This window comes from Psittacula echo (genome assembly GCF_963264785.1).
Source record: "Psittacula echo genome assembly, chromosome: 1".
Taxonomy (NCBI): domain Eukaryota; kingdom Metazoa; phylum Chordata; class Aves; order Psittaciformes; family Psittacidae; genus Psittacula; species Psittacula echo.
In genome coordinates, this window is record NC_137735.1 from 69,508,730 (window position 1) to 69,522,975 (window position 14,246).

Sequence of the window (14,246 nt, forward strand, 5' to 3'; positions counted from 1 at the left end):
ATAGATTTAATGGCAATAACTTGCTGTTCCCACAGAGCTTCAGTGGGAGAGGAGAATGCCAACATGGGGTTCAAGCTCTGAGGAAGTTTTGCCATTGTTGCGCAATCTACACACAAATGTTTTGTTTCCCATATCTTCATGTTATGCTGTGTTCTTCAAGGCAGGTATGGCTGTGTATTTCTGAGCTTTGTTTCTATTGGATGAGGAATGCTTGTCTTCTTGAAATACTTTCAACTATCATTTTGAAACAGTTGCCTTGTCTGTACAGCTTCTCTTTCCCAAAGTAAATGGTAAATCCTTTATGACTGTGTTCAAGTTAACTCACTAGGTCCAAAGGTATTTCTAGGTCTCACAGAGTACAATGGCACCACTCTACGAACTATGACAGGCAGCAAATATATGCAACAGCAAAAGGAAGTAACTGCAAATGGTTCAGGGTTTTTTTGAGGCAGAAGGTGATGAGTACTGGGTTTTTGTTTGCTGTTGCGTTTTGGTTTAATATAATACACAATTTAAACACTGTCAATATTGCCATTGTCATTTCAACATTATACATGCTACCACACTTGGAAATAGAGATTTGCCAAACATTATGACTCATTAGGCAGACCTAGGGATTCTTGATAATGTCTAGAGGGGTTTTTTTAACAGACAATTGCATTTGTTTCTTTCCTAGCTTCCTCCATTTTTTGTCCTAACCTTTATTCTTTCAGAAAAGAAACAGTAAGGAATGTTCTATTTACAAATCAATCTTATTGATGCTGGAATTACTTAGTAGACTGGTAGCCACGTGGATGTGAGTATGTGAGAATAACTTTACTTAATAATGTAATTGAAACATTGGAAAACTCCAGATGACTGTTTTGTATAGACAGTAAACAAGAGTCAAAAAAAAAAAAAAAAGTCTATTGTCGGTCTGACTGCTTTCGTGGGTTTAATATAATGACAGAAATTCTGTCCAAGCAAGACAGATTTCAAGCAAGAGAAATGTAAATTTTCATGTTTCCCTAACATGAGTGTGTTCAGGTTCCTGCACCTGAGTTCTTTGTTTATCTATTTCCAATCTATGTTTTCTTCTACTGAGAAGATCAAGTAAGCTGACAATAAATTTTGAGATATATTTTCATGATGTAGACTTATGCCTGTTAAGATAAAAACCAAGACAGTGAACTGCAACATCTCTGTTGCTGTTAAATTCCCTGAAGGGAAATTGAACGGTTTATTGGTCTAATACTTTATTCAACTCTGTCCTTGTTCTGCAAAATAACCAGTTCCACTGGTAAAATGACAATAAGCATGTTGATCTCATTTCTGTAGTTCTTATATTTATATATATATATATGGAGAGAGTTACAGTATATAATAATATTATTTCACTAAGGTTGAGATAATGTATGGAAAAAATGGTAAATTCTTTCCTAATTAATCTTGATTACCTCACTACAACTGAGTGGTAAGGATGCAAAATGGCTTTATCTAGCATGTTCTACAGTCTCCTGACTGCTTCAAGCACTCTTTCATACTTGAAGCCTCTCAGACTGACTGCCGCCTGGAATGCCAATTTCCATTTGAGCAGATTTCTCTGTTCCATAAAGTAGACACGGTCATCCCATTGACAGCTTATAAAATAAGCTACATCTTTTCATTTGTAGGGACCCCAGTCCTACTGGTATTTGCCTAATGTGCTCTGAAAACACAAGCTATTAGTCATTTGTTATACAGCTCTAAGACTTCTGGGTCAGATTTGTCATATATTAGGTGCCTTTATCCTTTCCATCTTCTGCTTTTCTCACCTGGATCCTAACCTTAAAGGTTTATGCTTGCTCTTCCCAGTGGAATCTGATGTGGTAGGTTTAATATGAATGACTCTGAGCTGACATCACAAAATAGTTTTTTAAGTCTCAGACCTTTTCTGGGCCTTATTTTGCATTTGGAAGGCAAGTTTTGAGACTAACAGAGAGAACATTTATCAGCTTTGTAGTTTAGAGTTGGTGATTAAAATTCCAGAGAATACCTCCAATGTGACATTCTCACCTTCCCTGCTGTCTTCTTCTTTCCCTCCATTCTCCCACCCCCATGATCTGAAACAGCGATTTTCTGGTTTTCTAGGTAATGGTAACTTAACATTGCCAGCACTGAGCAGCAAGTTCCAATTTTTGCTGTAAATACTTTCTGAGCATGTCAGTAATTAATGTTGCACTGATGACTGGTGGCATCTGTACGAGTTTATCATCTGTACTGAAACACAATGTACAATGAAAACATGGGGGACTGTAAAGAAAGAGTCTAATAAATTTACATGAATTAACATTAAATTTAATTTGCCACATGCCAACAAAACTGTGCAGCAGATCTAAATCCTCTAAAAATTATAGATTTCTCTGTTGTAGCTTCTTCTCAGGCTTGAATTCTACACTTTTTTTTTTTTTTTTTTTATTTGTCAATGAGGTAGACAACAGAAGCTTTTTTATTTCTACATTTTTAAGAATATTTAAACCATTAATTTACCCAGAATAAATATGGTGTATTACTGTAATTTTCTCTTTTGTCTCAAATATGAAAGGGTACTGGAAAACTATAATGAATGAAGTGATACTTTTATTTGGTAGTATTTGGTTTAAAAACATGATAGCTTTGAAACTTGACCATAACACTGAAATAAACAGGACAGAAATATATAGTAAATAACTGTAAGTTGGCACCTTCTGTAATGGACGGTGTGGTAGCTTCTGGATCCCCCCAAAACACCAAACAGTGAAATTAATTAAATTAATACATTTGTCACTGTTTTAGCAACCATGGTGTCAAAGAGAGTCCAAATTCAGAACAAATATGAAATATCAGAATGGAAGGAAAATACGAAAAATCAGATAGCAACATTTTATCAGACTTTTTATCAGAAAAGTTTGTCATGCTTTAAATCTGCTTGCCCAGTTTTATTGAGAAAAGAATGTGAAATCGAAGTCCAAATCTGGGCCTTAGCATAGTCCATGCTAGTTTCCACTAAACTGTTGAGTGTACTGGATGTCACAGAACAAAAATAATCCTGTAAAATTTTCCTAGAAATTTACAGGTCTTTTGTTGAGAAACCTTCAAGAGACTGTTTTGTTTAAAACATGTCAAATTTCCCAAACCAATGAATTCAAAATGACATAAAATTAGTAGACTTTTTTTTTTTTTTTTAAAGAATCTTTGAATTAACTGAATTAACTGGACTAATTGAATCGAGTGAAAACCTGAAAACTGAAGAACTCACACATGTGCAGAAATATCTACTGATTTTAAACTTTGACTTAGGAACTTGGCAGTTGCTGCAGTCCATTTCTGGAACAGGCACAGCTGACTCCTGCTAAGGACCTGGGGAGCCATGTGCTCAGCATAGCTTAGTTGTTTCTTCCCTGGTGCCTACTGGCTTAGGTACAGCTACAGCTTCTGAGGGCATCTGAGTCGTTAGATCTCAAAAACAGAGACTGTGAATAATCTCAGACAAATGCTTCCTGGGCATACTTGTGTACCAGAACATCAGCTTGATTTTACTATCTGCGCTTTAGAGGGAAGAGAGTGTATTTAAGCATTTTTTCAGTGGCTACGTTGGTTGCTGCTTCTATTGTAGCTGCTTTAATAGATCAGAAAGAAAACAAACAAACAAACAAACCCAAACAAAGCATCAGTGAACATATTTTCAAATAAAAGCTATGCATTTATCGTAAAAGCAAACAGCTAACATATTATTCTGGGTCCAGTATGGTTTGCTGTGGAAAAGTTTGGTTGCCAAGTTGCTAATTTCATAGCAACAAACTCCTGAACGAAAGGTGGCTAGTCCAGGTATGTGAAAATTAATGTAATAAGAAAATATATTTTTTTTGTTAACTCATCTATCTTTCCCAGCTTCTCAAGGTATATTGGAAAAAGAAAATGGCAGAATGATAAGTACTTATACATCACAAAAGGTTTGAAGGAAGTGAGAGCTACTCAAAGTTTTCGTCAGTCGTGCATGTCATGGCAGATTACATTGGAAAGGAAGCAGGTGTTGTCAAGCTGGCAGTGTTTAGTGAGTATACTAAGATTTTCAATCTAAGAAATATGACCAAAAGAGTAGAAAATTTAGTCACCCATTTTTGTTTCTAAGGGTATTTTAGTTTACCTAAGGATTTTCTGGTTTACATATACTCTGCCTTTCTTTTTCTCCTTCCTTCTGCCCCTCATTTAAAAAAATGAAGGTGAAAGAAGAGACTGGTTGGAAATAGGATTGGATTAATACTTTCAACAAAGTACTTTAATGTGATTATGAGAAAAGATCTCCTTTAGTAACAAGAAAGCTTCAATACTGAGAAGCCAGAGCATACGTAATTTTTTTTCTAAATGAAATATAACAAGTTACATATTACCTTTTAATTAGCAGCAAAAACTAAACTGTGCTGTCAACTTTAGACAGATATTTCCTATATCTGCTAAGACAGGATACCACAGAATTTTTTTGTTAAAACAAAATAAAATGTTATGGAAATAAAAAGTTATGAAAATAATTGCTGCACTTTATTTTCACATGTCTAAATGTACTTTGCTTCCCATGTATAGCTACTTCACCTAATAGCTTGGCAAAAATACTGTTTCCATGATCTCTTTCAGCTGTGTTTTAAAAGAAGCAGTCCAGAGCCTGGAAAGCATCTGGAGCAATGTGTACTGACCAGAGGTGTTCATCATTTGCAGTCCAGATTCTGACACTTATGTCAAAAAAAGATTTAACACGACTGTTCCAGAAGTGAACATCTCTTTAATATGCAGACTGTAACTCATTAGAAAAAGTATAATTCTTTATATGAATAATAAAGTGAAAGGAAAGTGTAACACCCTAAAGTTGACATATCAAAGTTTCATGTTACCAGGCTGGCTCTAGTGCAAAGCCTGACCTTTTTTTTACCCTATATGTTCAGTTCTTTCATGTTTAGTTTTATCTGTTGCAAGCAAGCAGTGCTTTCTGGTTAGATTTTCTGACATTTGAGAAGGAATTAAATGTTTCACCTTAGTCTGCTCTGTTGTCAGATTAAATAGTTTGAAGTAAATGTAGAGAAAGATGATTACACCTGAATCTCTACTGAGCATATAGAAGTGCTTATTCTGAAAGGATATTGAGTCTTGAGTACATATGAGACTCGCATAGCTTTTTCTCTATAGCCTTAGCCTACAAGACACAGCATAAATGCACTGTCCCAATAAAAGCTTGAAGAGATTTAAGAAAGAATCTTACTTTTTCATAGCTTCTTCTGGAATCAAATTAAACAACCCCCAACACTGCTTTATCTACAGTGTTAAGAACAGCATAGAGCCAAAACAAACATGTCATCAATTGTCCTTTTCTCTCTATTTTTTCCCTTGGACATGCCTAACACATAAGTAAAGGAGGATCAGATTTCAAAGGTGAATATTATCTTGGTGCTCCTCAAAACTGAGACTCTCATCTGCATTTGCTAAACTTTCAATGCTCAGAGAATTTTACTGATGAAAATACCTAAGGGTGTACTTTTTAAAGATTTCATATGTAGGCTTAAACGTCTAAATTCTTGTCTAAGTCTTATTACTGGTATTTAAATAGGGGGTTTTTTGAGGCAGATTTTTGGTTTTAGTTCTGAAGTGGCTGAAGGTATACTCTGCAGGTAAGGAAATGTGGCTTTTCTTAAGACAGTTGATGAAAGAACCATATAATGTGAAGCTGAACTATTTTTATAACTATAAACTTTGGTCAGAACAGATTTGCCAGACACTGCTTGTATTACTAGTGCACAGCTGGGCAAAACTATTAAAGTTCAGGAGGAAATAAATAACAGAAGCTACTTCTTCTAAGTATTTTTAGTAGTACTTTAAAAGATCCCTAGTACTTAAGTAATAGTATAGCAATTCTATTTTCAACAGCTTTAACAAAATATGACTTCTCTTCTTCTCTATCATTGTCTAATATTTTGCTGTCATTGTTCTGAGATTTTGGGTTGCATTACATTTCTAGGAATGTTGATTCAAATGGAGCTTTGGGTACAGAAGTGCAATTTTAACAGAATTACATTCAAGTTTTAAAAAAGTGCTGGTTGGTTTATTTGTTTGTTTGTTTATATGGCTTAAATAATTGGAAAGACTTTTGTATTTGTCAAAAAAATAAGCTGCAAGTTTAAAGGTTCTATGGATTTTTTTAGCACTAGAAAGTAAGAGTATTTGTCATCCAACTTGAATTTCAATGAAGAATATAACTAGAACAGTTTTTTCATTACAGTACATTTAATTCCTGCATGTCTTAAATCACTTTCCAAACTTAAAATAATTTACTATTGCAATATATTTCCCCCAGAGAAAATATGTTGTGTGTGTCAGAAATCAAAGGCTCAAATGTATCCAATTGTTACTGAATTAACTGAAGATGTCTCACTTTCTGGTGGTTACTGTGTAAGGTATCTGGCTAAAAGAGAACAGTTGCCACAATTACTAGATCAAGTTTGGATAATTAAGAACTACATAATCTCAGGTACCTATAGGGGGATATAGAAGTCAAAGACAGAGTAGAGGTGTAGGTTTGTTAAAGCACACTGAGTCATGCAAGAGAAATGCCTGAGCTATGTCTTCCAAAATCTCTCCAAAATGCATTAAGTGAAACTTTGTTTTAATGAAATAATGCACATCAGATGTCACATGCAGGCATCAGCAAAATTAACAAGTGCAAAACTAGAGGCAGTGCAAAACTTTCTAACATAGTGTTATATTCAAAATAAAGTCATTTTAGTCACACAAAGATAAGTGGAAACAGGATAGGCTGGAGAATAAAAATCAGCATCTGACAACACTTCCATAAAAAAAATGGTCTCTATCCATAATGTTAACTGTGTGTTTCATGCCATATATATACTCATGTGTTTATCTGTTAATTTTATGTGCTAATTCAAATAGCTATGTGAAATTATAAGCACAGTTGAAAGGAAGAAGACAGTAAAGTGTAAGTAGAAATAAAGAGTTGCTCAGCATCCTAGACAAGATAATGGAAAATATTCAGATGGAATATGGTTTTACAAACAGTTAAATTAAATTGCATGACTACTTTCGTTAATGTATTTTATTAAATAGAAAGTGTGTCACATCAAGATAAATTTATTGCATTTCTGGAATTTCTAAATCTGGCTGGCAAAACATCTTGGGGTACCTACTGTATTGCTACTTAACAGGCAAAAAGAGGATGACAAACCCTCTCCCCCACCAAAGATGTGTAAAACACTTATTAAAAGGACTGTTAATTTGTTTACTTTGAGATGGAAAAATATCTTAACAAAAAGAAAGGATCAGTAATAGCATATAGCTAGCATGAAGGGTACTGTAGGAATCTGCACCTTGCAAGACTCAGCATTTTCATCAGTGATGAGGATAGTAATATTAAATTGCATGTAAATCACATTGCAATTAAATCTGTAAATGACACCAAGGTTGATGAAATTATAAGAATTAGAGCTGTCTCCTATTCCTGACTCATGTAAACCCATTGAAACCAAATACTTTTTATATACAGCCATAAAGACTGCAAGCCATGACTTTGGAACGGCAGACAATAGGTGAGTCCATGTTATCACATGCAGAGTGATCTTTATGTGACTGTCCTACGTGTGTGCTTTGGTTCACACTGGCCTGTGCTATTTGTCAGTGCAGAATGAGCCAATATGTAACTGAAGGTAGTGAAGCTGTCTAGTTATGTGACTTAATCTGATCTCCTGCACTGATACCTCACAGAAAGGGCTGATGCCATCCTAAGGAGTTTCATCAGGGTGGTAGTGAGTAGAAAAGGGAAACTTTTTTTCAGGATCCTTCCCCTTTACAAATTGCCTTAGTTGTAATTACATGCTGTTAGTGGCATTACCATGCTAATGAGTCAAATACTCTAACACTGGACTATGCTCCTGAAACTAAATTTTTAAAAGGCTGTTAAAAAGTTGGAGAAGGTTCTTGGAGAATGAATTATTCAGGAAGTAGTAGACATGTCTTAATGTGAAAGCTTTAGAGAACTCAGTCTCAAAAGACTTAGAGCTAACTTGATTATTCTGCACCAGTACTTTCCAGGAGAGAAAACAGTGAGTTCTGAAGGATATGTAAATCTAATGTAATAAGAGCTAGAAACCAAAACCAAGCATATATTTGATTTTCTTGGTACATAGCTGTACAGAGACACCCCCAAACCCAATCCTCTTTGAAGAAGAAGGTATTCATGACCTATTTTGTCCAGCCATATTAATGTATGACTGCTATGGAATAATCAATACAACTTACATTATCTTTGAAGAAAAACTGGGTGGGATTCTAGAGGAGATGTAGCCTACCCAGGACAGGTGCCCTTTGTCTTGGCACATAGTGGGTAAACTGCTGTGCTAATCCACATTTTGAAAGCTAGGCAGAAATTATAAGATATTTTAGGTTAATAAAGAAGTCATGTGAAAAATAGTATTAAAATCACAAAGGTGTTTACTCTGTTGCTGACTAGCACTCTGTTCTGTGGTAAATCATTGAACCATTTTAACTTCTTTCCCGTTTATCAAAGACAATTAAAAAGGTATTTACCTTTCTCTAAAGAATGGTTTCATTTAGTTATTATTTTTAATATCCTGAAAAGCAGAATCATAAAATACTGCAATTATTTAAGAGATACATTTCCACAGATATCAAGATTTGTTCCAGTTTACTACATTAGCAGGTTTTTATTTGATTATCCTGTTGCACTGGTATATATCAAGATGAATTCTACTCAGTCTGTGGAATTACACTGCTGTGAATAATAAAACCTTTTTCACTTATTTGACAAACCTGATGATTTTATGAAACTGATTTAGAGAACTGTTAAGAATTACCAATATACCTCACACTGGCAATATTTACATTAGAGCCAATACTCATTTGATATATCTTTCTTGGCTAGACTTTGGTTCAGTTCTGCTTGGGAAAACTGACACATGTTAGACTGGTAAATACTACTGGAACTTAATGGTAGTTGTTGCTTCACTAGTTTTCAAGATTAAAAAATTGTCATACAATAATATACCCTATAGAAATGGTCACCCTGCTGAAAATTAAAACTCTGTATATTTAAATAAGCAGGAATGAATTTTAATCAATTTCTTTTATGAACAAGTCACAAACAAGAATTTGATTAATTGGTATGTACTGTAATATATATTTTTCAGTTATCACCTTTCATTCTGTTAGCCTATTTTGAATGTGCTCTTCTTAAAGTTCAATAACAATTGGATATCTTATAATCAGAAAACATTAATAGAACAGTTAAAAAATATAACAAGAGTATTTTTCATATCATTCTTGTAAATGGACACATGAAGAAATATCACAGTGTTTTGCTCACATACACTGCTGAGTTAAAACTTTGCCTAACATAAAAGTCAAAAAGCTTTCTAAACTTTCTGTACCTTGTCTTGGACTCTAATCATGGTGGGTTTTTTGTTTGTTTGGTTGGGTTTTTTGTGGGTTTTTTTTGGTTGTTTTTTTTTTTTTTTTTAATATAAGTTTTATGTGGCTTAATTTTGGGAAGCAAAACCTAAGGCTGTCATTCTTTTACATTCTAGGCTCATCATATTCTAAAATATATGTAGCTCCAAAAAGAGGAACATATTGTTGAGCATAATTATTACCTTTAGAATAAATTACAGGAAAGCAGGGGAGTGATTGAGACATGCTGTGTATGATTCTTGATGCACTTTTAACGCACAAAAGACCAAACTTCAGACCAGAGGAAAGTATACTAAAGAGGAAGAGTAAGCTTCTGTTTAGGGGACAAAATAGCTTGAAAGAAATGCTTGTACACATCTAGTTTTTCGATTCCTTTTTTTTTTTTTTAATGAGTAATATTTTAGAGGGTATTTGTTTTAGATGATAATGTTTAAGAACGCTTTATTCAATTGAAAGTTACCCAATTCATATTACAGTAACTGCAAGAGCAAATACAGTAATAATTTAAAGACAATTACCCAGTATTCGGTGAACAGAAAAAAAAAATAAATTAATCAGTTACTTCTGTGATCAGAAAATTAAAAACAGTTAGGCAATTTATCTGGTATTCTGACTCTGATATAGAGGCAGATTTTCTTTATCCTTGCACATTTTCTTTAGACCAGGTCAGAACCTGTGTCTGTTATTTTAAATGTGTTTCCTTATGAGAAGGTCATAGCCTGTGAGAGCTACTTGATTTGCCTCAAATATTTCCCTCACCTTTTCACCAGAAAAGCTTTCCCTTTCTGTCTAGTGCTCCCAAAGTCATAAAATCCCATCTGAGGCATTTCACTGGAAACTACTTTGTGGGATTTAAAAAATGGAAAATGAGAAACTGTTCATGAGAATAGCTTAAAAAGAAGAGGGGGTGATTTAAAAGAGATATTTTACTTTAGTGAAGGACAAATGCCTGGTTTTAATTGGTAACTATTATTATTTAATATGTCAGATGAAAATCAAGCTACTTGGCATATAGCTATGGACATAAGATGTTAAAAAAGGTTCCTTTTCTTTATCCCTATAATTTGGGATGTGCCATCTCTATCCTTGCTTCCTTTACTACTTGTGTTTAACTTTTGCCTCAGTGAAATAGAAGACAGGCTGTGTCTTAGCCTTCTCTTTTTCAGTAGTTGACCCTTAACCATCTCTTTACAGATGTTATACACACACACATACACTGTAGTAGTTTGTGTGCTATGCTTTTATGCTTTACAAACTCTGAGAAACGATAAGTTATTAAAACTTTGTTAAAACAACTTTTCTATCTTGTGACGGTTTGGTGTTTTTGTTATGAAAAATGATTAAAAAATAATGGGAAGTTTGATTGCCTAGGAGGTTGCACTTAAAACCCAATAAAATCTCACCTTGTTCCTAAGTCTAGTAATGTTATATGCAATTTAGTATGAATATTATTTAAAATATGTTAAAGTAGAAGTTTTCATGTAGGGTCTTTATTGGTAATGCTAAACTGCTAACATTCCCTCATACTATATATTGTCGTTAAGTATCTGATAATTTTACAGACTTTTATTACAGTCAGCAGGATTTCATTCTTCAGGTGCCCCCAGTGGGACATCAGGAACATGTAGGAAACCAAAGCATTTGCAGCAAACCTTACATAGCACTGCAGGAGTTTTGCTTTGTTCTTGCTGTGATTAGTCACCTTTGGGTAGAAATGAAAAACTCATTAAATCTTTTATTACTTATACCTATTAGAGAGGACATTTACAGTGGTTCAGAACTTGTTAGTTTTGAACATCTGTGGATTCTGAAGAAAGACATTTTTTGCTGTTCTCCCTCTACCCACTTCTTCTCTCTCCTCCGTTTCTGCTTCATCCTCTAAAGCATGTCAATCATTACAACTAATTTTGCTCTTGGAAGGTTTATGTCGCTGCTGGATCCTTACACATGAACTATTAATGTGCAAGTACCAGGACCCTCCATTCCCCCACAGTAGGCACTTCGTCCCTGAAGCTAAGCCTTACACCTCTCTGACGCACACCATTGGCAACCTCATGGCTTGGAAATGTGTTTTTTTTCTATTTGAAGATTCTGTGTACGCTTTGTGTCCCATCTATCAATGACTTTCTAGTTATTAATTGCTCATAAATGTTCATGAATTTGTGTCACTCTGATGAACCTCTTAACTTGCATGCAAGCTATTAATTATTCATTTGTAAGTAATTATGCTGCTGATTTTTGAATCTTCTATAGTTGCTCATTATGTAAACTAACCATGTTAACAGTTTCTATACTGATTCAGACTTGAGATACAGTTCTCCCTGACAGCAGCTAAAGACTGTAAGATGAAAGATTTTTTTATAATGAAGTAAAAATTAGCTATTGTTAGTTATTGCCTTTCTAATAGACAAAATGAAAAAAAATGTTTATAAACACACATACAAATATCATACTTTACTCACTTAAAAAACCCAACACAGTCATTGCCTTAGTTATAAAAAGTAAAGGTGAAATATTATTTTTTTTAAATAGATCTTTTTTCTATATAGAAGTATTCAGTTAGAACATTGGAGGAAACAGCTTTTACAGGGGGGAATATTGTGACAGTATTTGGCAGGGGTTCCAGACAAGGGGCGTTTTGGGGTTCTCAAGGGGGATATCTGAGGTAGGAGTTGGGGGGGTTGCCAACCTAAATTGCAGCACAGTATTTTTTTCAACCCCTTATTGACAACCAATTTTGATAAGGTCAACACAACAAGATCTTTGGACTATGAAAACATCCACTGAGGTTAATAAAATAGGAGATTTTGATCTGTAGGAAGAATAGCAAGCTTCTAACAAGAATCTGTATCTTTCAGGGGGAACAGAAACTTGTTTTTCGCAGACGTAAAGTGCCATATGATAGAAGTACAATGCTCTACAATCATCTTTTAATTGGAAGTTATGATTGCAGGATAGATGCACAGAGAAAAAGACACAATATCCAATGATGCGTTATCAAAACCACACTGAGTAAATTAACAGTTTAATGGGAGGATAAAGCACTTACGAACCCACCATTCAGTGGGTTGCAAAAAGCACAAAAAGTATTTTCAAGTTATGGAAATTAAAGAGGGGGGCTTTTGCTTTTTTGGAAGGGGGTGAAGGGGAGGGTGAAGGGGAGGGTAAAGAGACTTACTTTATTGATACTGACATTCTGCTACTTTGATTTGCATTTATGTTCTTTGGTTTCTATTCATAATGTATTGTTGGTGAATGATGTGGAAGGGTAAGGAAAAAACTCTAACAACTGTGAGTCTTGGGTCTGGATTTCCTAAAGATCCAACTCACTTGCATCTTGGCACTTCACAGCACTAGAGTAAGGGATGTCTATTAGGTAGGACTCCCACCTAGGACTCCAGAAGATCCTTGTAAGGACAGCCCACAAAATAGGAAAAACCATCAAACACAACCTGTTCTCTTCTACTTTTCCTCGTGAAGAATTGCGTTAGGTGTCTTTTTTGCTTAATCAGCATATGAAAGAAAAGTAAGACACTTGTATTCTCATTGTGCATATTAGACAGCACAACTTTTTGCCGTTTCACATGTAGTCTTTTCTGAAGGACTGGTGTGCTCCTATACTAGTAAGTCCTCATTGTGCTGCATTGAGATAATCCTCTTCTAATTTGCTTGCAGTGTGCTTAAAGCCTTCAGCTGATGTACAGAGGAATTTAGTAGTTTTAATTATATAATATGTCTACTTGCTCTCTATCTCCATTTTCTCCTTTGGAAAAAGTCATATTAACTTGAGAGTATATTATTTTATTTAATGATAGAAATGTTTTTGAATATACTCAAGTGACCACAGAATAATGAATATTTGCTAATAAATATTGTAACATTGTCTATAATTCCTACATTAGTAATAGCTTTAGATAATTTCTGGTCTATATGAATAGATACATGTTCAGGGCAACTGCCAAGCTGGTGTAATACTTGAGCTACAAGGATTACTAAAAAAGCAGTAGATTATTTTTGAAATGGCTGTATTTTTGTCAGTGAAGATCACAAGTACAATTTAAGCATTTAAAACTCACTTAGGCACTTTCTGAAAATGAACAATAGAGTAGATTCATCAGAGACTTATTGCCATCCAACACACCGCACCTATCAAAGTGCTCTTCCTTTCAGCTGAGGTGTACCCATCTTATTAGTGGCATGTGTTAACCGTGTTCATTTGGGATTTTGCATCAGTCAAATATAACTGTAAGATGGTTAGTTTATATAATGAGCAGCAGTACAAGAAGCAAAATCTTCAGTATAATTAATTAGAAATGAATAATTAATGACATGCATATACTAACAAGTTGATCCAGCTGTCATGTACAATAAATGCATGAACATTTTGGAAATTAACAACCAAAGTAATATGAGTGCATGATAGTTCAATGCTATTTTCATGCTTTTTGATGAAGTATAAAACCCAGGTTTTAACCGGAGTGTGCTGACAAGATTATATTCAATCCAAAAAATTCTTATAGGGCAGTTACATGCTCAGACTTCAAGCTCGAGTGAACTGAGAGGGAGCTTTGCCTGTGAGTAGTAACACACCAAAGGTAGACTTGGGCTCAACATATACTGCCAGATTCTGAAGAGAAGACTCTCAGGAGATCTTACTGCAGTGTTTTAGTTCTTAAAAGGCACCTTTCAGAAACATGGGGAGAGACATTTTAGCAGGGCCTGCTGTGACAGGACAAGAGGTGATGGCTTTAAACTAAAAGAGGGGT